The 25,316-nt window shown below is 41.0% G+C and overlaps 1 protein-coding gene across 1 annotated transcript in view; it reads left to right on the forward strand.

Annotated features, from left to right (window-relative positions):
• Positions 1 to 25,316, forward strand: part of ANKRD6 (ankyrin repeat domain 6) — an 84,704-nt gene that overhangs the window by 18,470 nt on the left and 40,918 nt on the right. Inside the window, exon 2 of the mRNA XM_058801269.1 lies at positions 21,121 to 21,262. The gene's annotated coding sequence lies outside the window, so the exon portion shown is untranslated. The remainder of the gene's footprint in view (positions 1 to 21,120; positions 21,263 to 25,316) is intronic.

A 25,316-nucleotide genomic window follows, 5' to 3' on the forward strand; every position in this document is an offset into this window, starting at 1 on the left:
CACATCCTACAGTATTGTCTTTCCTGATGGGCATACAAATAAAGCAGGACTGATAAATTGTTGTTTCAGAACTGCTTCTCGAAAGACACATCCATCATTTTGTGGACAAATTCAATATCCAGAACATGCTTTCTTCATTTTTGAACATATGTCTCAGGAAACATGTTATCCCATGAACACATTGTTCTTTGGAAGTACTGTTGACTGTGCTTATTAATGCATAGTGAAAAATCTCTTATAAAGAGAACTTGCATAGCCTGTATGGAAAAGTACCTTAATTCTCCTGTCTTTAAAGATTACTTTCATTTTGGAGCCTCTCTCCCAGCAACAGGTTTAAAATAAGACACTTATTTATAAGTTGTCTTGAACAATTAAGCCATTAAGGCAGTCTCAAAATGAGTCAATAGCAGTAGCAGCCTCCTGTTCTCTCAGAGAAGGATGTGTAACTTTTTCTTCTAGCTAAATTGTATATCAGAATTTAAAAAAGGCTTCTAGTAAATATTCCCTTGCTGAAGGAATGTTCAACCTGCCACTGCATCCAATTATATTCCCATATGAAACCATCCTTTGACCCACTAGTATCTTGCATTTTTTCTGGCAAGTAGAATACATGCAACATAAGCCCTGAAACTGAATTCATACTACAGTCATTGTGCAAATTAATTTATTTTAGAAGAGCAAAGTATTTCCATATTCTCCCAGTATACATGCTGATTAATATTTTCTAATCTCATTCATACCACATAATATTTGGGTTTGGAAGGGATGCCTGGGGAAGCTGCAGACTTTGCATGCTGCAACAGTGCATTCCAACCTGAAGGAAACTAAATCAGGTCCTCATACACCCTGCTTTCCTGATTGAAGATGAAACCACTTTTGGCTCAGTAGCTTTCAGTTGTACTGCTGATCTCCCAACAGTAGCACACTGCTATCGATTTCATCCTGAGTAATCATTCCACAGCTGCCCTTACATCATTGCCATGTTTTTGTCCTTCGCCCTTGACTGAGCTTTTGAGCAATGAGCATCTGGTGAAGGTGATGACAATGATGAAAATGTAACCATTCAGAAAAAAAAAAACCGCAGCCAAGGATGTTTGCACCAAAAGGTTTGTGTTGGGTATTCAGCTTCGTAGGTGAAGCAGTAAAATCTTGTCAGGAGGTCATTCATTTTGAGAGTAATTGGACAGGGCATTGCAAGTTTTCATCTCCTGTTATGAAGAGTGGTCATGCTGGTGAAAATTTCAAGCTAGTAAAAAGTCATTTCTTGATTTTTCTTTTAAAAAGAGATCAGCCAGGTCTGCAGCCTGTCCTGTGTGGTTTTTTTACCTACTGTATTGCTGACATCATTTGGATCTAGCTGCTGCTGAAATAAAAGGCCATTTTGCCACCTGTGTTCAGCTGCTACCGTGAGCAGAAAGAGAGAAATATTTTGAATCCATCTCTTAGGATGAACTAACTGCCAGGTTAGGGGGGCTGTTTGGACCCATGTGAGATCTGAATAATTGTCATAGTCTAGTTTCTTTTACAGCCCCTTAAGGCAAGTGTTTGTGGTTTGTGATTATTCGCTGTAAGATACAAATCAGAAACAATACGTACATTAAGATTTGGGGACCATTGCATTACTCTAGCGTAAGAGGAGAAAAAAGAGCCTGGGTAAATTTCCTCATGCTAAGGGAATTTCTTGCAACACCCGTTATCTGCAGCATAGATGTCATGAAGTATTTTTAAAAGATACCTGTTGAAATCGAATTGCTGAATTTCTCTTTTTAGTTGATGGATCAGAAAGCCATTACCCTCTTGTACAGCTTTTGCTCCAGTATCCTGCATAGTCCTTTTGCTGAGCAGCGGAAGGCACAGGAGGAAGGAAGGTCACTGCATGCTATGAAACCTCTCCTGCAGCCCTGCATTAATAGATTCCATTTTTCTGGCCTGTGTAATACCTGTCAGCTGGCCCTTGTGCCGTGTTTGCACAAGGACCATTCCTGCAGTGTATTTGGCTCCAGTTTGTGCTGTGGCTGAATTAGATCAAGCCAAACCAATATATAACACTTTTTTCTCCTGCATAGATTGACCCTGGGAGTAAACCTGTTCTCTGGGGCTATGTCTGGTTTAATATATGTGCTAGGTCAAGGTATTAACTGTTAGTCAAAGTTGCTGTCTTGTTCATGGTTCATTACAAATAAAGCAGACAAGCTAACACTCAATCGACTGCTCCAAAGCTGTGTTAATGTTTTCCTTCCTGACACAGGTGGGGACCTGAGCTCTTTCCTCTTAATGGTGGGTTTGTATGCAAGAAGCTTAACTTGTCTTTAAAATCTCACTTGTCAGTAAAAACAGCTGTGTTATGAAATACAAAAGCTCATCTCATCAGTGAAAGAAAATACTCTTTTGCCCTGTAACACAGTACATAACAGGGCAATGTGAAAGTGCAATCCCTCTGTCTAACAGAAATATGTAAGTCAACTCTGAAATGTTAACTGATGTAATTTACTGACCCTTAGTGCCTTTCTCACCTATTGAGCATGTCCCCTAGGCAGTTTGGGAGCTGCCCAGTGCATTAAAGGACACCTGAGATGCTTTGTGTTCCCAAACAGTGCAGCTGCTTTTGTGGATGCAGTGAGAGCTGTACTCCAGTTTCAGAGCTCCTTTTACCCTGTGGGGGTAACAGCAGCTTTTGATGCTGTTTCTGAGCACCTACAGCTGTGAGATACTTGCAGCCTTGCCCCTTCACTTCTATTCAGAAGTGGTAGAACCACTGTATCACTCAGATGGTGGGTTGGGAGGATGCCTTGTGGAGGTTGCATCTGCTCTGTAACTCCTCTACCCAGAGCAGCACAACTCCTTGTGACTGCTGTGCTCTGCTTTTGTCACAGTGGTCCTTGCTGTGCCAGAAAGCATCCAAATGAGACCTTCCACCCTTCTTTGGCTTCCTCAGGGTAGATTAATTGCACCCTTTAGAGTAGTAATAAATGTGAATTTGAATATTGCTATTTAACTTTTATCTTCCATTCTCAGTGTTTCGATTAAGGCAAATTAAAAATGAATCACATAGCAGCCTGTATTCTAAGGTCATGCAAGTTAGCAATTTGAATTCATTGAGTATGATGGGGGCATAAAGATAAAATGAGAGGTTTCAGGGGGTCTTACAATACTAATTCTTTAGGGGTGAGCAAAATAACAGACTGAGATTTGCTAGACTCAGAGGGATCCTGGGATAATCAAACGATCCACAGGTCTGGAATCCTGTACAGTGAGATCCTAGATAAACATCCAGATATGTAGACTATTAGATAATCCATATTACGTTGGCATTTCTTTGTCTGTGCAAAAAATACCCTACTACCCAAATGGGGACAGAATGTCAGGTACACTTTCACCAGTATGACCACATCTGCTCCAAGTATCCTGTGCTTATTTTAGTTCTGGCTGGAGATTTGTCTCTGGTTTCACCCTCTGCAAGGTGGGATATTGGCATCACCAAATACCTTTTTGAACAGCAAAACTAAATGTTACCTTTTTTGGAAAAAAAAAATAGGCACTCAGTCATCTTAATAATAATGATAATTTATTTTTATAAAATATCTTACGTAATTTTCTAAAATCAAAGCACTGGGGCCTAAATAGCTGAGCTTCACTAAGAAGATGAAATGAAAGAAGAGAAGCATCTGGCAGAAGAATGGAGGGCAGTGTAAAAATAGAGGCATATGGTGGTTTGAGTAGTATTAGTAATTTCTGAAATTACATTGCCTATGAACCTCTGCTCCATTCAAAGTAGAAGACTGAGCCAACAGAGCCAATTTTCAGGACTCTCACACAGTGTTCCTTTCTTCATGAAAATAAGTTTGGGGAAATCAGAGGTGCCTTTTGGCCAGCAGAAATTTTTGCCACATGGACAATTCCATAATGTACCCTTAAAAAGTCTTCAGAAAGCAAATCAGTTGTTTTTTTTTTTTTTTTGTTTTTTTTTAATGCTGTTTTCCTAAAGCATGTGCCCTGATTCATTGTGATTGGTTGGTGTAAGTATTATGGAGAATTTTCCTTGTATAAACACAGCCCTGGTTTGCACATATTTATCTGTATAGCCTGTATGAAGAGGCTGGCTTGCTTGGTGCTGGGTTGTGGAGCTTTTGCCATAACATGGCCTAACATGCATTTCAGAAACATTGATGATTTTTCAAACTTTTAATCTTGACCTTAAGAGTCAGTTTCAAACTTCTATTGTAAACTCCTTGTTTCACGGTTTTTGTTTGTTTATTTCATGGGTTTGTTTGTTTATTTTTGCATTCCTTTGTTTTTTTCTTCTCCTCCCTTACATCATTTTCCCCTACTATCTACTGTCATCGTTTATGTTCCTGCTAAGAAATTTAGCTGGGTGTAGATGGTAGTGCATTCCTGCAGTACCACTGTATGTCTCAGTAAATCTGGAATCAGTGTCTCTAAAGGTTGTAAACCACAAGTGTAGGAAAATGAAATTAATCTTAACAGCACAGAGAAAGCCTCTGTCAGACCTGGGACTGGAATACAGGATTTACATATTCTGGTCACATCACTGCACCGTGCTACCTCTGTGTCTGCTTGCTGTTTTGTCTATGTGATGTTTTAATCTTTCTCATCTCACTGCTCTCCTAATTTGAGTCTTCTCAAACAGGCCAGGTTGCTTCAGGCCTGGCCACTCTGGAGCTGCTTTGGCGAAGGTGTTCATCTGGCTCTCCTTAATGCTTTCCACCATGGTTATAATGTAGGCAGGACACTGACTGCTGCTTCTGGGATCATTAAGATGCTCAGAAATAATATGGTGGGATATGGATATGCTATTTATTAGGAAAGACTTCAGAATGTGTAACTGTTATTGTCTATGGAGAATAGGGTCTTCAGGATTATTTCTGATTTATGTAATTGTGAACATGTCCAGCCTGAGAGGTTTTTTGTCCTTCAGCACTGTATTCTTTATTTCCATTTAGGTTTTGGTTTGCTGTGTCTAACAAGTGGTTTTCTCCAGTATTCCTTCTGAGTCAGTTCATTCCTAGTTTTGCGTTTTTAGAGTTGATTATTCCTATGTAAATGTGGAACTTTGTACTTTATTGATTGCATCCTCTTTATTCCAGACCCTTTCTGCAATTTGAAATTACTTTGAAAAGTGACCTCTCTCTAAAGAACCTGAAATTTTCCCTGTTCTGATGTTAGAGAGAGATTTCACAAGTGTTATGTCTGTTTCCTTGATCCCAAATGGAGCTGTTTACAAAATTGGACCAGCATATACATATATAGGAGCCCATCAGAAATTTCAGGATAGTTTGATAAAGAAACCTTCAGAGATAACTACTGAGCTATCGATTCTCTAAACCACTTGGGCACCCAACTCGCACCCATAGGCTGTAATTTCTTAGTTCATGTGTCAGTGTCAAAAGCCTTACTGAATTCCAGATGCATACACTGCTCTTCTTTTTGCCTACTGAGAGGTTTCCCTGTCAAAGAGGAATATTACATCAGACATAATTTTTGATGATTTTTGTGCTGTTAGAGGTTTTTTTTATCTTACTTTCATTCTTGTATTCTACTTTTGGCTGCTTAACCATTTATTTGTGGGTGGTAAGGGCAGGGTGGCAGTTTGGAATTCTTTTAGTTTTTCTTCTTTTCACCTTTTCAAAGACAATCTTGACCTTCCTTTGTAGAAATTGTCAATTTTCTCTCTTCTCAGCAAGTTTATAAATACAAACCTAAACAGATGTAGGGACATTGGTGAGCATTTTAATTGATAATATTTTCTAGAATGTCCTGACCTCCCCCTTTGTTTTCTCTCATGGGCTTCTTCTACAAGAAGACAAGGCAGGAAAATGAGCAGCTATATCGTCTTAGCTGGACCAGAAATCTCCTCCTCCTGGCCTCACACAGTGGCCAGAAGTGCATGGCTAGGGAAGTGAAGGAAGGAAAACTGTCTCTCCTTGACTCCATATGATCCTTCAATATCTACATCATCCTTTTTCTGGATAAGATGGGGTTGAATGACCTAAGCTTGATTTCCTAAGTATTGAATGTTTGTGCTAGTTTCTGAAGGTAAAACAGTTATTTTGCTACAATGTAATTGTTGCTGGATATTTAAATAATAAATACTTATATCTTCATTAGAACTTTCTGGTAATTTTTCCTTATGTTACCCTGTGACTGCTGTAGCTGAAGTGTTCTTTTATTCTAAACTGTGGCATGGCTTTGGAAAGGGTGCCTGGCCTAGAGAGTAAAGGCAGCTACTTATATATTGTGTGAGAATTGAATGACTGTAACATTAATTTGGGGATATGAACATGACTGATAAAAGGTTTATCTAAAATGGTTAGGCATAATTGTTTATATTTTAAATTAAAACAGTAAGCTGCTTTTAGGGAAGAGAGATGAAAGAAGGATGGCAGACTTTGATGAAACAATAGGAGAGAAATATAAGGTGCTGGATACATTTGGTACGACTGGGTGAACATACTGAAATCATGGTGCTTGGAGCTGAAGAGCTGTAGATTTGTGTAAGGTTTAGAGATTAGTCCATGAGATGTGAGTGTCAGTGTTACTTGTGTGTTTTATGAAACTGATGATTGGGCAGATTAGGCTCTGCAAACACCTCACCAGGTCTAGGAATCCAACCCAATGCTTTATTTGCTTGTAGTTCATCTGTGAATGAAAGAAGAAAACTATATAATTTTATTTCAGTGTTGCTCACAGCAAGTCTGAGAGGTTCTGTTGTTTCTCTTGGTTGCTTCAGTTGTCATTATAGCAGTGTTTCAAACACCACTGTCTTCTCTGGATGTGCTGGAAGTCTCCATGGAGAGCCAGCATGGTCAGGATGGGCAATATCCAGCTCTAGGCTGCAGGCTGGTGTGATGCAGGAAATGCTTTGCACTTGTACTGAAGTGATGCAACTTCCTGAACATAATCCAAAGCAAAACAAAGTAACAGAAAGGATTTTTTCTTCCTTTGGCACTTTTGCTGTGATGCTTACTCTGACATCACCTTTCCAGTCATTCATGTGGCATCCCAGGAGAGGCAAGACATGAATTTCTAATACAAGCAATAAACAGGAGCTTTCATTCTCCTCAACTAAATATGTAATTTAATATTGCAGGGACAGAGGATATGTTTTCTTTGGCAGGTAATTTTTAAGAGTCTTCCACACAATTTTTATGCCAAAACACTTCACTTAAGTAATTCTGTCACAGAGGGACATTAAGAAGCTCAGGCAAGAAAGGCAAGACATCTTCTCCTTGGGTTTGAAACAGCTTGGAAAGTAGATGAGGGAGGGAGGTTTACAAAGGCTCTTCCGGGTTCCATGGGCAGGGAAATGTTTTGCACTAGCAGTGCATTTGGATGGGCACAGCAGAGGCCTGTGCTGCTTCAGCTAAGAGCAGGAGCATCCTCTAGGGAAGGGATGAAAGCAAGCTCCCGGCTCAAGGGATGTGAAAGGATGTGTGCCATGGAGCGGTGCAGGCTCATGATGCTTTCTGATGCTCTGGCTCTGTCCTGCATGGGCACCACCAGTCATGTGGGCACCAGTGCCAGAACAAAATGTGGCCTCGTCTGAGTTGCTTACAGATGAGGAACATGTGTGTTGGCCCATCATGTTGTTTATTCTGTTTAAATTTGTTAATGTGTAATAATGTGAGAATTTAGCAAGTTACCCCATTCCTCCCCACTTCCCTCTGCACCGAGGCTGCTGCTTGTATTGTTTCCTTTCTTCTTTTCCTTCTTTCTCTTTTAATGTTCACCAGAAATGTGGAGTAAAGAAGTTTTACACTGCTGCAGCAAGTGTAGCACCTGCCATGTGAAATCTCTGCTTTTCCCTTTGAGTGAAAGCCTTAACAACACTTCTCCCAGACGGAGATTAAGGCCTTGGAATTCCTGTGTGGGGTGAACATTTGATTAACACAGGGTCCTTTTATTGTCACCCTGCCTTTCTGCTCTTCCTCATTAGAAATCAGTGACTCTTCCCCAATTCATTCATGGCACAGAGAAAAGAATGTCTAATTATACATATAAATAAAGAAAATATATAGCATGCATTCAGCTAGTAAAATGAGCTATTTTCCCTCATGGGGAGGGGATTAGTCAGGGGGGCATTTGTCTCCTGCAGCTGCTGGTAGAAGTCTCTGACAGATGGCAGTGCAAAAATAAATAAATAAATAAATAAATATGCACATGCATGTTGTATATCATGTACGTGCACACACAAGTAGGAGAACTAAACACAGTTGCTGTTCATAGCTAATTTTGTGTTATGTTTCTGTTTCAGTGAAGGGATGTGGTGGCCTGGAGTTGTGGGAAGTTTTGCCTTTGAAGGTTGGAAATAGTTTTGCTCCTGCAAGCTGCTGTTTCCGTTAGGACTTGACAGCACCATTGGATGGAGAGGATTTATTTGCTGGGGATTATCCAGGGAGGGGTGTGGGGGTGTGTTTTGGCCACAGCATGGTGCTCTGGGGACATAATCCTTCCCCTAAGCAGTTGCACAGTTTACAGAATAGAAATGGGTATGTTGATAGTTTGCTGTAACCCTTTTAGCCCTTATCTCCAAGGTTTTCTCCACTTTTTAGTGATGCAGTGCTTCCAGACACAGCCAGGGTGAATATGTGCATCAGTTCACCTGGGGTAGAGTTCCCCAAGTGCTTTTCTGCTGTTCTCTGCCTGCTGCCTCCCAGCTGAGCAGCTGCAGCTCATGCCAGGGCTGGTGTTTGGGGCTGCAGTTCCCTTCAGCCAGGTGGGAGCACGAGCAGAAGATCTGTGGTGCAAAACCGAACCAAAACCAAGCTCTCTTGGACTCATGTTACCCTGTGCCAGGGCAGTGTGGAGGGACTGCTGATGCAGAGAGAGGTGGGAGCTGCCTGGGGGAGACATTGCAGGTCCAGCTGCTCCTGGAGGGGGTTTGATGGGGAGCAGAAGCTTTCTTCTGGAGTGGCAGGATGGTTGTGTGCTGTGTTGGTGGTGGGAGCAGTGTGACCAGGGCTTGCCTTACCCCTGGAGCTTGGGGTGCAGGCTTGGAGCTGGCTGGAGTCTAGCTATAGGGATTCATGCCAGAGGTGCCCAGAGCAGGGTTACCAGGCTCAGTGTGATAGGGGTGGTACAGAACAGAAGGAGGAAGGAAAAATCACCTTAGGTATCTATAAACCATAATGCAGAGTGTAGAAAGTAATGTGAAAAAAACCATACATATATAAATATATTTCATGTATATGTAAATGTGTCAAATATATATATGTATCAAATTGGTAAGGAAAGTTTTGCTTTGCTCACCTTCTTGGTCTCCTCGCTCAGCCCTGGTGGTCTTTGTAGTTTTGTCATTCAAGTTTCTGACAGAAGTAAGGATCAAAACACAAGCCCCCCAGCAACTGTGGTTCAAGATGAGTTCAGGTGAAATGAACATGACTGAGGCAGATGTACTTGCGCAGGTGCTTAGTGAGTGCTTTCTCAATGGGAGATGCTTGTCTGTCCACTGCTGTGGAGGTTCTGCCTTCAAAATGTACTGGATCCACTCCAAACCATAAGGTGGCCATGGCCAGACCGTGCCTTCCTTCATCTTTCAGTTGGTTTTACTTCTGTTTTTAATGTTTCAGCATAGTAAAGTTTTTATTATCCCCACACCTCCCTGAGAAGCTTATTCTACTGCTATGTAAATTGACCTGGTTAATAACTCAGTTTCAGTATTAACTTTTTTAATGCATTGTCACATGGGTACCTGAAACCGTCAACTTTCTTTGGCAGTGGTGATCAAGAACCCAAAACTAAGACCTCATAGAGAGGGTGTTTCCACAAACACCTGTTCAGTTTCTTTGTGGAGGCACAGAACGAGCTTCATTCTTGCAGCTCTGGCAAATGAGCTGTGACACACTCTTACTGCTGCTGCTGCTGCAGGTAATCAGCTAGAGGTTACTTTCCTGAATGAAATACATTTAAATGGCAGGGAATGAGAAGACTCTGGTTTATTTTGATTGCCTTTCCCCATGATATTTGAATACTGCAGTATGTAATATGAACAGTTATATACTAAGATTTTTTCTCCATACAATACCATAAATCAAGAGACAGTTTTAAAATACCCAAATTGCTTTTCCTGACTTTGCCTTTTCTCCTGAAGAGCCCAGGAGCTTATATCTGAATGCTTCAAATGAACATAGTGTTCTATTTATGCTGAATAAAACTATAGATTTTTATGTTGGATAATGCATTTCTGAGGCAAATATCATCACCTGAATGTACAAAACATTTAGAGTCAACCCTCTTTGTTTATGTTTTCATTCCCAGGTCAGTGGTAAAGGAATAGTTATAAAACTGCTCATCAGAGGTTTTGATAAACATTTTTGTATAGCTGCAGAGTGATTAAGATGTAATAACATGTTTGAGATATGTTTGAGGAATTAAGCACTTAGTAACCTAGTACATACAATACTAGCTGTTACAGAACAGCGTGGGTTTCTTCTCCTTACCAAAGAGGTGATAAATTAGGGTGTTTTACTGTGCCAACTCCATCCTTTTTCTTAGGTTCAGCTTCTTTTAAATTGACAAGAATGGGAAAATAAATATGACAAGAATAGGTATAATCGCTCAAAAATTCTTCATTCAGAATGCATGAATATAAATTGGGGGCACAGGGGTGAATTTGGAAAAACAGAATAGAAATTTACTCTGTAATCTGTTTGTAACAGGCTCAAATGATAGCAGTTTAAAAAGTGGGAGAGCCTTGGAAGGAGCTGAGGCAGCAATGGAAGCACTTGCTCGCTGGCTGGCTTGTGCATGCAGGCGTGTGTGGCTGCTTGTTTTTCAGACAATTGTGCCAGTGCTGTAAGAGCTCTTGTTTGGCACAGCACCACTTGAGTGCCCTGAGACTGGGCTGCTTGTTTCATCCCAGCATCTGGTGAGATTAAGTATTAGTGCTGCTGTTTAATGAACAGTGTGCGGATGTGCATGAGTATTTGGGGTTGTTTTTGTTTCCTCCGGTTTGTAGCCGACAAAGCTGTAGGGATGAACAAAGCCTCCCAGGCTGCCTACTACATAGATTAATTTACAGCTGCCAGTTTATATTAGTTGTTCTATTTATTCTGCTTCGGTGCTTTTTTGAGGAAAGGAGTATTTCTTAGTCAATTGTCTGGCAAAGAGAAAGGAATTCAAGAAATGTGAAGCAAACAAATTCACGGTAATTAGACAAGCTTTTGGCAGATGAACTGTTTGCTCCCTTTTCTTATGATATTATGGTACATGGAAGGACTGAAGTTTGAAAACAGAATTTAAGTTGACATCTAAACTTTGTCTTTACTCTCTTGTTCTCTGTGTTGGTGATGCTGAGCCTTGATGAATGGCAGCTTTAACCACATCTCTTGTCTGCCTGTTTAGCGTAGCCCTACGGGAGGTTTTGACAGGCACAGCAGCTTATGTCTCTTGTCTCTGCAGCTTTTATGATGCTGTAGATTTATCAGGAATGCTCTTTATTTGTGTTTTCCTGTAACTCTCCTTCTCCCTGTCTCTGCACTGAGTCCTGTTGCTGTGTGCTGCCCACCTGATGCAGCCAGGACTCCTGGCTCTTTCTGCTGGAGATATCCAAAGCTGTGCACAGCCCTGCATGCCCTGAGAGGCAGCTCTGTACATTAGGTGGTTATCAGTTAGTGCACAAAGTAAATAGCTGAGAGTTTATCCAAGAGCCTTATGGAAATGTCTGAATATTGATAAGGCAGACTGACTTATCTTGTCTGTCTTCTAAAACAATTGCTTTGAAGGACTCAAGTAGTTCAGAGGGGGATTAGTTGGTTTACTCAGAGCAGGATCAGGCACACTGGGGGATGTGCTCTTCTTCCCCACCCTCAGTGGAGCCAGTAATTTGTTGCCCAAATTATGGAGTATAAGATCAGACTGGGCTAAATATAATCTGGAATGATCCTGCACAGGTCATTCTCCCTCTTCCTTCTGCTGGGTTGCAGGGTGGGGAATAATGCACTGGGGGCCTCTTTGGAAATCAAGTGGCAGCTGGGAAGACAAGAGACACCCCAGGTGCTGAGAAGAGACCTTCAGGAACAGGAGCCTCTGCTCTCAGGACCCCACAGCGTCAGGGGAGCCCATTCTCCACCGAGGTGTCCCTGATGGACTGTCAGCTCTGAGGGAAGGCAAGGAAGTGAAGTCTCTGTAATTCATTCATAAACCTTGGCAGGTAGCAATTAGAGTATCTTGTGTACTTGGATGAAAGTGTCTAATGAGAGATCTGTCATGCAGAGATAGATACAGAGGCATATGTACATATTTATTTTTTTCCTCCTCCTCAGAAGGTGGTTTTGCCTGACTGTTTTGCTCTGTAGTCGGTGATTAGCAGCAGGCATGACACTGGTACTGTGATCTTTGCTTTCTTCTGTCTTGATTGGACTTTGGCTTTGGAGCTTGCAGGTGCCTCTGATGATGGTGCAGGTGTTTGCTGTGCAATATGCAGCTTCATTTGAGACATGCTTTCTACTCCTCTTTTGATCTTTATCCTTTTGAAGGTCTTTGAACTGATTTGGAAATACCCTTTAATGAATGGGGTTTTTTAAACTGTTTCGTGTCACGTGTTTCAAGTATATGTGTGCTCCATTAATATGAATTTTATTTGTTGACTGTATCAAAAGTTATTTGATATGTCCTATGTGAAAGATTTCAAAACCTTATTAGCTAATCATGTTGTTTTTAAGATTGTGTAGCAAAGTGGAGCTGGTACCGAATTTCTTCAAAGTATACTTTGACATGCAGTGGGTACTTAGAGATAAAAATAAAAAACCCCAAAATCTTCTAAATGCCCCAAAACAACCAGTGAATTATCAGAAAGAAAAATATTATATGTGAGGGTTTTTTTTTTGTTGTAACCAATCTTTAAAGTTTAATAATTAATAAAACTATTCTAAACCCACTATTTTTCATAATTTTAATGGAAGAATCATTCCCTCTAAAAACAGCTCTGCACAATATTGAGAAGTAGCAGTTGTATTGTATAAAAAATACACCAAACAATTCACTGTTTTCTAATACTTTTCTTTGTCCTGAATACACATATGTGAAAATATAGTACTTTTTGGTTACAAAGTAGAAATGTCAATTTTTAGTTTTATATTTTGTTGCAAGTGATTGTCTTTATTACCAGACATGCTAAGCTTTCACATTCTTAATATTACATGTAAAATTAGTTCTTAAAATTAAATCAATTCCTCCCAATGCCTCACTTGCCAGTTAAATCTGCTGCTCAAAAAAAAAGCTCTTAAGGAATCTTTTTGGACATAAAATCTCAGGGCATGTTGGGTCATTTTCAGAAATGTGAAGCTGAGTGAAATGTTTTTTTTTCTGTTGCAGTTGTGGGAGGTTTTATTCCTGGGTTGAAATGGCAAAACATCAGCCCGGCCATGTGCCCATTTAGCTGCTGGTAGGGTTTAGATGTTCAGAGTTATGTGCTCTGTGGCTGGGGTGGGTTTACAAGTGTGCTGCTTCCTTGGTCACATCCAGCTCCTCTGCCATGGGCTGCAGCTGGTGGCAGCCTGGGGAGCTGTTGGCTGCTGCACTTCTCCCTCTTAGTGAGATGAGAGCCCAGACGTTGGATACTCTTATGTAATACTTTCAGGCAGTATTTTCCTTCTTGGTCTTGATACAAACAAGATGACCAGTCAAATGGTTTTTACCTTAATTTTTGAAAAATATATGGACATTTAAATTGCTTTGCTATTAAATTACTGGTTTTTGTTTATGGAGTCGCTTTCAGAAATTCTGTATGGTTCTCTTTTGTCAAGGAAATTTTATTTCTTGTTTTTTATCATATGCATTGTTTTATGTTACAGCTGAATAAAGAATCAAATTTCTTCATTACTACATGCCATACAGCAATCCTGAGTAGGTGAGAGAGAACTAGAGTATATCTCAGTACCTGGCCTCTTCATTCCATGTAGTTTGTGCTGCTTTGGTAGGCATCTAAAATCATTGCACTTGTTTTGATTGCTATCAGAAGGCAAAAAGTCTGACAAAAGTGCAGAGACACTTGTTATTTTTACTTTCTCTTTCATTCTTTCCTTCTGCAAAAACATTTATCTGTTTTTTTCTATTACACCACCTAAGTCAACAGAAGCTTCATCCTTGTCTGTGTGAAAGGGAAATTGCCTCCTGTGCAGATGAGCAGGGAACAGGAATCAGACAGTATCTCTGTTAAGCTTCTTTAAACATTTACTAAGAGTTTTAGAGTAAAACCTTTGGCAAATGTTGTGGTTGAAGACTTTCACATCATATGATGGTATAGGTTTCCTGGTTTTCTTTTATGTCCACAAATGACTTAACAAAAATAATGGCTGTTGACTGTATTATAGAAATATATTTTCAGAGCGTGCATCATTAATAAGACCTTGAAAATAATTACTGTGTATAAAACTCACAAAATCCCACAAAAAGACTTTAAATTACATATGTTATTTTTTTTTTGAACGTTTTCTTTTCAACGCTTTATTTGCCTTTTTTTTTTTTCTTTCCTTCTGCTGTTTCTATTGGAGCTTACTCTTAAGAGCACAAATAAAGCAGAAAGTACTTGGGATATTTTTAGGGTTTTTTTTTTTCAGATATCCAGGTTGTAGCTATCCAGTTGCGCTAGCTGATTTTGAACCTTTTTCCCTTTTTATTTGTGCCACAGATGGGAAGCAGGCCGTGTGCTGAGCAGGTAGGCAGTCACCAGCACAGCGGGTGTGCCTTCTGACAGACCTGCCTTGCCTGCCCAGATGTGTCTGTGCATCTGCTCAGAGCAGGATTCTTATGGAAAGGCTGGAAATGGTCAGGAGTGGCAGTGCAGTGAATCCCATATTTGGGATTTCAATATCCAAAACTGAAATGGGACTAATCCCTCACAAACATACACGAAAAGTATGCTTTTTAGTTTAAATTAGATGAGGAAAAGTAGTTCCTGTATTTGCTGATATATTTTAAACATGATGATTTGGAATGAATGTGAGAAAGTGAACAGGTCACTTTGCCAAGTCTTTCAGGTGTTAGTTGAAACATCAGACTATTCCAATTTAGACATTTGATTCTTAAACCTGCCTGTCTGCCTGAGACTCTCTTTTAGGGAATGGAAGGAGACATTTTTTGTCCGAAGGGATGTTATGAATCTCCAAATTAAGCGCCTAGCGTGGACTGCCTTCTGTTTCTTTCTCCATAAGCATGCTCTGCAGTCACTGAAGAGAATTGGTCTGGGCTACCTGTGGATGTGTATCCCCAGTTCCTTGTCCTTTCTGAAGGGTGGTTGTGAGGTGGGACAGTGTGGCCAGCAGATTCTTCTAGAGGAAAAATCTAACAGCCTGTTCATTTGTTTGAATTAATTCCTACATATGGTGATCCTAAAACTCCCCATCTTTAGAGAAAGCTGAGTAAGTGACATTTCATAGGCTGTCCATTCTGTTATCTAAAGAGCTCCTCTGTTTTCATGTGGAGGCCACCTCATTCCCACGGTCACAGTGCTCCAGAGCCCTTTGTTCATCTTTGCCTCTCTTTTTGCCCCCTTTGGATGGAGGGGCATAAATCTCTTTCAAACATCCACCTAAAATGTCAGGGTACTTAATGAATCAGTGACACAGCTACTTGTGCTCATCATGAAACTTCTAAACAGAAAACAAATAAACAGACAGTAAGTTCATAAATATAAAGGTTTGTTTTCCTGCATGAACCATAACAATTCCCTGGTGCCTGTGCCTTGCAGCCTGTCACGGTATCTGGTTTTAATGTGTGTGCCCTGCAGTATCTTTGCAGGTAGCTGAATTGTCCTTCCTTTGGCATCCCTAACTTTAAATGGAGTAAGTTCTATCTGCCTAATCTTCCCCTCTACTCTTTCTTCCCTTTCTCATTTGATTTTCTTCTGAAAAGCAGTAGAGAAACTAACAAAAGAGAGGGAAATAAGATAAAATGAAGAAATGCCATAGTTCAGTTGAACCTATACTTGAATTAAGAACTGCTCCTTTTACAATTCATATCTTGGAGTTGTATTGCAGGGTGAAAATCCCTGTTTGCCTCAAAGAGTGGATCAAACATGGATTTTAATAACAAACATTACTCCTAGCAGAAAGAATTTTCCAGCATGCTGTGTTATAGATCGAGATCCATGGACTAAATATTCCAAGATCCAAAAAAATAGCCTAAAGATTTAAAACTGTTTGTAAATATGAACAATAATAAGCCTTGTGGCTCTCTGGGTATTAGGAGTTGGAGTGAAATAATCAAAGTTAACAGTGAATTTCCTGTGATGTAATAGGGTCAAGGATCATACTTATATTCTACTTAAGGTTTTGCATATGTGAGGTTAGAAGTGGTGAAGGTGGTACCAGAAATAGCTTTGCTGCTTTAGTGACAGCAAAATGAATGGTGATTAAAAGGTGCTGGGAATCCTGTAGCCTCAGATGGGAGCTAAGGGTTATAATAACAGTTCAGAAGACAGTCTATAAACAATTTTTAGCTCTTTCTTTAAGAAGATGGAGGCCTTGACATAGCAAAATATTTTCTCTAAAGGATGGCCAGGCTGTTGTTGTACATGGGGTTTGTGCAATCTAAGCAGAGGTGTGTGAAAATTAGAGGTGATGTCCCTTTGTGGTCAGGGCAAGGGCCAGAAAGCAGCTGGGGCACCGCTGTGCCTGCATTACAGTTGTTTGCCTTTCTCCATCCATGGTAGAAGGGAATGTAACCAATGTAAATCAAAATTTTTTCAATATTTAAGTTATCCAGCAAAGTGTATCCAGCATGGTGACTACTGCAAAGCTTTGTGAGGGACTTGTGGGCTCCTGTTAAGAGAAAGAAATTGAAAGAATGAGTAATGTATTGCCTGTATATAGTGTAAAATAATGAGTGGGAGGAGCCGGGAATTGCAGAGAATTGGCTCCAGGGTTTTGTCTTTCCCTTCCCCCTTGCACCTGGGTGCATCAATAGAAAGGGAGAGCAGTTGTGTAATGGCTTTTTTGCCCATCGCTGTGTGCTGTTGCTTTGACACATGCAATTTACTTGGAAAAGCTTAAGTAGCCTTAATAACAGAAAGTCCCAGCAGAGCTGACACTAATGGTCTCCCCCGTTGTCAGTCTCAACAGAGAGATTAAGAGCTGAATGAACAAAGAGGCCCAATTACTGTCTCCCCCTCTGGACGTGGCCCATGAAAGCAGGTGTGAGCTGTGGCAGTGGCTTTGCACAGACTCTGCCATGCCCTGGTGCGAGGGGGTGGTTGCTGTGCTCTCGGGTTACTGCCATCACTGAGGGGTTTTGCTGCAGCATCACCCAGCCCAGCTTGTTTGCGCTAACAGTGAAGCCCGGTCATGCCCTGATAATGCCCATCATAGAGCACTCTTCAGACACTCACCATCCAATACGCTGTGCTAAACCCAGCCCAGCTGAGTCTGCCATTTTTTCTACTTGGACAAATCATCAAATAATTCCACAGACAAATCATCTTTTCCTTCCCAAGCTCTCAGGGAGGTGGCACAGTGCAGCTCTGCAGGGTGTGCAGCCACAGACAGACGTGTCCCCACTGGACTGGACTTGCAGAAAGGTCTCAAAGAAAACAGAACATTGTTTCTGCTTTCATCCAGAGCTCGGAGAGACTTGATAATAACAAAACATGAGCACCATCTGTAAATGGCTGCACACTACCCTTTATGAGTGCTGTTCCTCAAATATATTATAAAGCACAGTGCCAGCTCTCTTTTGCCTCCCTTCACTAGGACAGGTTTGTACAATCAATTCAATATTCAGTTTTAAAAAATTGCTGCTGCATGTGCTATAATTTTGTGTCTGTTTTTTATGGCTAATGTGTGGAAGGCTTTAATTGCAGCTCATTTCTCACTAAGACTGGCCTTTTTTCAGGAATTTTTCTCTTCTTCTGTTTCTCTAGCTTGGCAGACCAAAGATTTCTCACCATTAGGAAATAAAACAAATGTGTTTCAAGAGGGCTCTAGATGGGCTTTACCAACATAAGGTTTGATCGATCATGATTGATTTTGAAAAATATGTACCCCACCTTATTCAGTCTCAGTATTGAGGAAAAACATCATCTTTCAGTGAACAGCTGATATTTAAAGATGCTATCCTGTTGACAAACTGTTAAACCAAATCTGTCTCCCTGGGATTTAAAAGATTAAGACCTAAATAATACTTACAGCATCAGTATCCACATTGTCTAGCCTTGCCAGTCTTTGCTTTATAGCTCATTGTATTTTCCAACATCACTTAAAATACCAGGTACACCAGGTGAATGGTGGAGCTCAACATATTTGTATTTCAAAGGCAGTGAAATAGGTGCTTTGCATTTAATTAATTGAATGTAAGTATATGAACATTTAATTGATGTATATGAACATATTTCATTGATGGTTCTGGAGAGGAGCAACTGCTCTTGTTCAATATAATAACTAATATTTATGCTGCTAAAATATACTTAGTATGCATGAAAAATAATGGGTTTGGCTAAAATCAGGTTAGTACAGCTTTGTGTGTTTTTCATACAGCATAAAAAGGACACTGCACATCGAATGAATGCAATATTTAATCTAAAGTGAAATGCTTAACACTCATAGCAGCAGTTCAAAGATGAGGACAGCTTGATTAGTGTTTTAGAGTCACGCTTTCTTAAAATTGAATTCTTGTCTTACTGTGATAATTAAAGTTTTGCTGTTGATCTCCAGTGATTAAATTGGCTCCCTTATATATCACAGTTACAGTGTTGGTTTTTTAAGTGATTTGTGCATACATCAGAAATTGCAGGGAGGGAAAAAAGTGTTAACAATCTTTATTAACAAAGACTTGCATGACTGATGAAAATAGAGGAGTATATAAATTTTCTATTCCCATCAAAACAAAATTTGAAATACCTCCTCCTTAATGGACTGGAGTGCATTTTGGGAAATACCTGTGTATTTCTTAAATCATAAGCACTAAACAAATACGACAGTTTATAAAGAAGTAGTAATGTATTATAAATATTTACTCTACAGCCCCAGGGAGGTTTTTGACAGCATGGGCTTGTCCCTGGGAGATTCCCTTTTTTCTTCCTCCAGTTCTCTCTCAGCAATTGTTTTGAAGAGAATACTGGCAAAAGAAGCTTTTTCATTGTTTGTACTCTCTTCTCCTTTCTTAGAAGCCTTTCATTCTTCAGCAAAGGCAGAAGTTCTTTGCCTGCCCTCCTTTGCTAACCCTTCCACTTGCCCTGATGGTCGTGTACAGTCTCAGACCATTTCTTTGCTTTTTCAGCTCTTCTCTTAGTGTCCACCCTCACGTCTCATTCCTCTGGTTTTGCAAGCAGCATCTGAACCTCTTCCACCATGAGAAAAGACCAGACCATCACCAGTTACATTTGCTCTTTTAGATACCTTCTGCAATTCTCTTCTCCCCCTTATTGCTCAATGTGCTGTCAGTAGTTGTTGGTGGGACAGTGACTTTTCCAGTCCAGCTTTACACATTTCATTCTGGGCAATCCTTTCCTGACCTCTCCCTCCTCAAAGCTGACAATGTGTGCTTCCTCCTCAGCCTCACATCAGCGGCCATCTCTCTGCAGTCCCTGATGTCCTTGAAATCCCGCCCATGCTTTTGTTCTCTGATCTCATACAAGATGTTGGGTAGCGTGCCTGGGCTCCTAAACTGCTCATGGCATTGCTGCTGGGTCCCTCCTACTCTGTCTGCCACTCTGTTCAATTGCTGCTGCCTGATTTTCCTCACAAATACAGAACAGGGATCTATTTCACCTTTTGGACCCTTTGAACTGAGTTTCAGATTGTTAGTAGTCTTTAACAAGTAATATGTAAATTAGCAGCATGTTATGTTAATTTCATACTGTAGATGCTATTTGCCAGATAGAATATTTGTATTGCTGTTACTTCTGAGTTACTTCTGCTAGCCTGCAGTTTTCAAAGAGTATAGATAAGAGATAAGATAACCAAGTGAAATCACACTAGCTGTGTTCCCAATTAACCTGCTGATGTGAACAGAATGACACACTAATCAAATTATCTTGAATTAGGCTTAATTTTTAGGCTTAATTATGTTTTTGCATGAATGTTTCTGGTTTATTTATGTTTTTTTTTTGGTTTTTTTTTTTTGTTTTTTTTTGGTTTTTTTTTTATAAAAAGGAACCTTCTGTTTTTCCAGTTTGTACATGAAATTTTAAGAGCACATAACCTAAGGAACTTGTACCACCTCTGAGACATTTTAGGAACCTGTCTTCAGAGTACACCATTTATTCCTAAACTGCAGTATCATATAAGTTCATCCAAGCTGTAAGAAGGGATGAGCCTGTCCAAGTTCAGTTTCTTGATTTTTACTTTAGGCTATGTCTTTTTGCACATCATCTTGAACGTGACTGTTGATAGTCTACCTGTAGTTTAAATACAGTTTATTTATTTGGTTCTTTATATTTCAATTGGTATTTCCAATTAAAATGAAACAGCAAGGTGTTTTCACAAGACCGTGACATTGTCATTGACAACTTAGTCAGCAAAACAGTACCAGAAGGTCAAGTCACAGACATAACTAGTGCTTAGTTTTCCAATGCCTCTATGCTTTTGTACTTAAACATTTCTGCTGATCTGAATGTATTAGGAAAAAGGATAGCAAAAGCAGCTAAATTATGTGGTAATTTTAATTAGTAGGAAAGAGGGATGGTAAGGTCTTCCAACAGCATTTTCTAATTGAAGTCACTGAACTGGCATTTCAGCAATGATTTCTGCTTCAGAGATCAAGAGAGATTATTTATCCTTAGCAGTTTTCAGCACTCAAAAGTTCATGCAGGCCAAGTGACTTCCATCATTCATGAACACTGTTGTGAACTTGTCCCTTTCCTGATTTTATTGATTTGTCACGTGATTGCTGGGAAGAAATTAAAGTCTCTGTTACATTTTCCTCATCCTTACAAAGCAGTGAGAGCTGCACAGTTTTATTTTCAGAGGTCAGATAGTGGGAACCAAACTGGAGAGCTGTGGCTGGAACTTGTTTATAATGGGAAGTGGGTGTATAAACCTCAGGAGGAAAAGCCTGGGTTTGCCCAGGTGTGCAGGCAGCTGAGTGCTGCAGTAAACACTGGTATTAAATTTCTGTGTTCTCAGTCTGCTGTGATTCTCCGTTTATGATGTGTTTCTCCTCACCCAGGAGCAGCGTACAGAGACTTGCTGTTGTTGCCAACACTGGAAAGACTGAAGCTGGCACCCCCATAGTCCTTCTCCAGAGGTTGCCTTGCGAGACACAGCTATAAAATGTTCATCAGAAAAAACTGAACCCTCAATCCTTAAGAGTGAGTAAAATACAAAGGCGACCTTTCCGAATTTTTGTGTAAAATGTATAAAAATAATGCCATGGATTTTGTATTTTAGAAATGCATTCCGGTTCCTGGGTAACTAGGGACTCTTCACAAACTAGTGAAGAGTTTGGACTGAACCTGTGGCACTGGGTTATGGTATTTACATTGCACTGCTGTGTTCTTTGGGGTGTGTAGTTCCTTGCTTCCTCTGCTGTCCTTGTACGCCTCTTTTGAGCTCCATTTTTGAGGACCAGAGGCTTGAGGAGTGTCAGAGGTTGAAATGGGATTTCCCTGAGCAGGAGGCTAGCTTAGCTAGCTTGAGTTCTTCAAGATAAAGACTGTCCCCCTAGGAAGCCCCATCCTCTGCACAAGGAGGGGTTTCTATGCACTAAAGTGTTCCATTGTTTCTGGAAAACAAGGCACTCTCAGTGCTGGAGGACCAGCTGCTCTTGTGGGATCACTGACTAGGGCTTAGAAAATTAGACCTGAGAGTGTGATGCAATTTCTGAAGTCCATGCAGAAGATAAGTCATTACTCAGATTTGCTGGTACTTTCTGCACCGGTTCATTTTTGCATCTCTTTTCCAATCTGAGTGTTTTCCCATGGTAAGTTAGAGTGCTTGCTCCACATGGTTACTCCTACTCTGTGGTCCCACTGTTCTCAGCTTCCATAAAGGACACCTCTGATTGAAGAGGTGAGTTATTTGAGAACTGTTACCTGTCAGTGTCCAAGGAGAGTCTTTTCCCTCAGAAAGCATCCCTCATTATCATGCTATCACCAGTGCACCTTCTGGTCTCACCAGAGATCTTTCCATTTAGATAATCCCTGCACAGCTGTCTACTGTCACCCTTGCAAGCCAACGTGAAAGCACGATCAGCCATGCCATCAGCATGGAGATATCTTCAAGTTAATAGCACAATACAGTCAAGCAACAAAAAATGTAATCTGGTGTGATGCATACAGCCCATAGAATGTGTGCAAAGCACCTTATTTTTTTAGTTTTATTTTTAAAGTTATTTTTATCCCCTAGATTTATTTTTCTAAAGATTTGGCTTATTTAGGTACTTTGTATTGTGGGATGCTGCTAATGAAAGTAATTGTTTTATTCCTGAGAGGACTGAGGCATATTGTAAAACGGGATGTAACCATCCTTTAATACAATATAAAAGGGTTTCCAGGTAGATACATTCTCTGTTGCTGCCTGAAATATTTGTGGATTTTGGCTCTGCAGGTTATTACTGCTTCTGCCCCTCCTGCTTGTGTAACTGCAGAGAAATGAGTGTTAAAACAGGACCATTGGGCTTGTCACACTCAATTGTGTTCTTGGTGACCCCAGCTTATGAAAAATAGAAACAGCATTTAACCCTCAAATCACTAATGGGGTGGTGGGACAGAAAGAACCTCTAAGCAGTGTGGGAGGGTGGAATAGGGAGGAAATGCAGGAACTTCAAAAGGAGAGGAAATCCATGGGGATTTAGCTCCTCTCGGTCCAAAATCAAGAGGATTAAACTCTGCTCAGAGTTGAGTGCCAAGCACTACACTGTAAGAATGGATCTGTGATTCCTACAAGGCAAAGAATTACTGCTTAAGCTGCAGAAATAAGTCTGAGAATTTGGAGTGTGTGCTGGGAAGTGAATTTGGTCTGTCTGATGCAGTTGCAAGGAAAGGCAAAGCCCAGTTCCAGGGCTCTGAGATGCAGAAGTTGATCTGTAGAGGAGATCAGAGGGAATTATTAACTGTGTGGTCATCATGACCTGAAGGGTTAACTGGCCTACAGAAATAAGAAGATTTTGACCACGGGGGGTTTCAGGGATCCTGTAGCACAGAAGTGGTCCCAGGGGAAGAGCAGTAAAGCAACAGGCAGAGTCTGGCATCAATGATGAGCCTTGTCACAAAGCTGGGGGTCAGCCAGACATCCCTGAGGAGGGTCAAAGAGTTTGTCTAGAAGATCTTGTGGAAAGTTTGTGTGGGGAGCTCAACCTGTGTAGGAAACCACAAGCAGTGCAGGAAATAACCAGAGGATTTGGGTAAGAAGTCCTTTCTATGGCACAGAGACATTAGAGGGTGCACAACACACTCACCTGAGCAGCCAAGAGGTGCTGTTAATTTGTTTTTCAGCTGAAAGAAACAAGTAGATGATGATGATGATTTCTCACATCTCAGATCACTGTTTCCTGTTCTTGCAGTTAGAACAGCCAGTGGCAGTTGTTGAACCTTCCTTTCTCAGGATGTTTGCCCCTTTTTCCACTTTTCCCACTTCTTTCACCTTTTCAGATGATAAGTTCCTTGGTTTTCTGCTTCTTGATGGTATCTCAGGATGGCTGTGGTTGCTGGACACCCCCAGCTGCCCTTCAGAGATGCTGACTGCTCTTCTGAAGGATGCTGCTGGCTCCAGGCTCACAGTGCAGCAGGCATCTCCTCTTTCAGCGCACGTACTCTGCTCAGTGTTTCTCTCCTTGCAACCAAGTTGCCTTTAGGGCTGCTCGCATCAAGAGCCCTCTGCAAATATTCTGTGTAGTTTTGAGTACCAAGCCTCAAAAGAGCTGTGCCAGGGGATGAGCAGAGAGCTGGAGTAAGTTATCTAGAGGGGAGTGGCAAAAACCTCCAGTGTTTTATCTAGACAAGAAAGCAATGAAGGAAATGAAAGGAGGAAAGGGGACAGGGATCCTCTAGAGTGATCTTCCATACTTCATTATGTTTGTCAATATAGGAGATATATATTAGGTGTCATTTTGATAAACCAGCTTATTTTGTGGGGAATAGAGTATTTTAATTGTCTGGAGTACAGTACTGACAGTATTGAAATCTCTGTTCATTGCCCCAGTTTCTGTGCCTTCACATGGCAGTCCAGTCAATTTGCTGAGACTGCTGACAAATGTATCCTTTGATATGTGTTGGAATCATTTTGTCATTTATGAACAGCTTTGCACTAGAATAGGAGTAGAGACCTTCTGTGGGTGTCATGTAGGACCCTGCACAGCTAGGAAACAGCAGTTTTGGTGGCTGACTTGACCTGACTACCAAAGCAGAATTGAGCCCACGGTCTCAAGAGGAAAAGCTTTGTCACCTTCAGCTGCTGCAGTGTGACCCAAAACACTGAGCAGCACAGGAGGTGTGCAGCATGGGGGCTTTGTGCACTGCATCAGAGTCTTTGCTGTCTTTGCCCTAAACTCTGGATAGGATAGGGTAAAGTCTCTGAACTTTTCTCTCCTTATTAGGATCTCCTCAGAGATGATTTAAAGTTGCTCCCCAACTTCAGGTCTTCTTCAGGTCTCTTGCAAAGTCTGCTGAGGTCAGAGAGAGCCTTCTGGCACACTCAGCAAGTTTGGAATCTTTCCTAAAGAGGTTCCCTGTGTGAATCAGATGCAGCTAATTTAGCTCATCAATAATGTTTTTTTTTCTTGGGAGCTACAGCCAGTTTCTCTACAGCAGCACTGGGAGATCAGTGCATGGGTCTAGGAAATGAGAATTACTGTCCTAGCTGTGCTGACTGGTGGGGTGATTCTATGCAAAAAAATGTGACCTCCATGTCTGCTTCCCTGCTGTGTTCAGTTTCTCTCACTTGCCCATTTTCCAGGGTGTGCCAAATCCCTGGATATTTGTGCTTCCTCTTGCTGTTGCAGTACCCTGTGGTGGGAGGCAAATGGAAAAATCGTGATCTCTTGATGATAATGGTGTGCACCATAACAGGGGCACACACCTCTCTGGGGGTTGCAGTGGACATACTCAGCTCTTCCACCCATGCTTGTCTGAATACACCTTTCTCCCACCCTGGCCTCTTCATCCCTAAGATTTCATCCACTGACTTTCAGCTTGAGCCTTGTTAAGCTTTTAATTGACACGCTGCCTGCCAGACTCTTGCTCTCATGCCAGAAGCCCAGCAAAACTGAGGAATATTGTGCCAATATCCAAACATCTTGTGTAGTCACGTTGTCTCCATGATTCAGTGCTGAGCTGGGTGGCACTGGTTCCCCTGCCTCACCCCACCTCCCCGTGCTCTCCCAAGACATCGGCTGTGAAGGTGCAGGAGGGGCTGTGTCATTGCTGC

The sequence above is a fragment of the Ammospiza caudacuta genome, chromosome 3, assembly GCF_027887145.1.
Source record: "Ammospiza caudacuta isolate bAmmCau1 chromosome 3, bAmmCau1.pri, whole genome shotgun sequence".
Taxonomy (NCBI): domain Eukaryota; kingdom Metazoa; phylum Chordata; class Aves; order Passeriformes; family Passerellidae; genus Ammospiza; species Ammospiza caudacuta.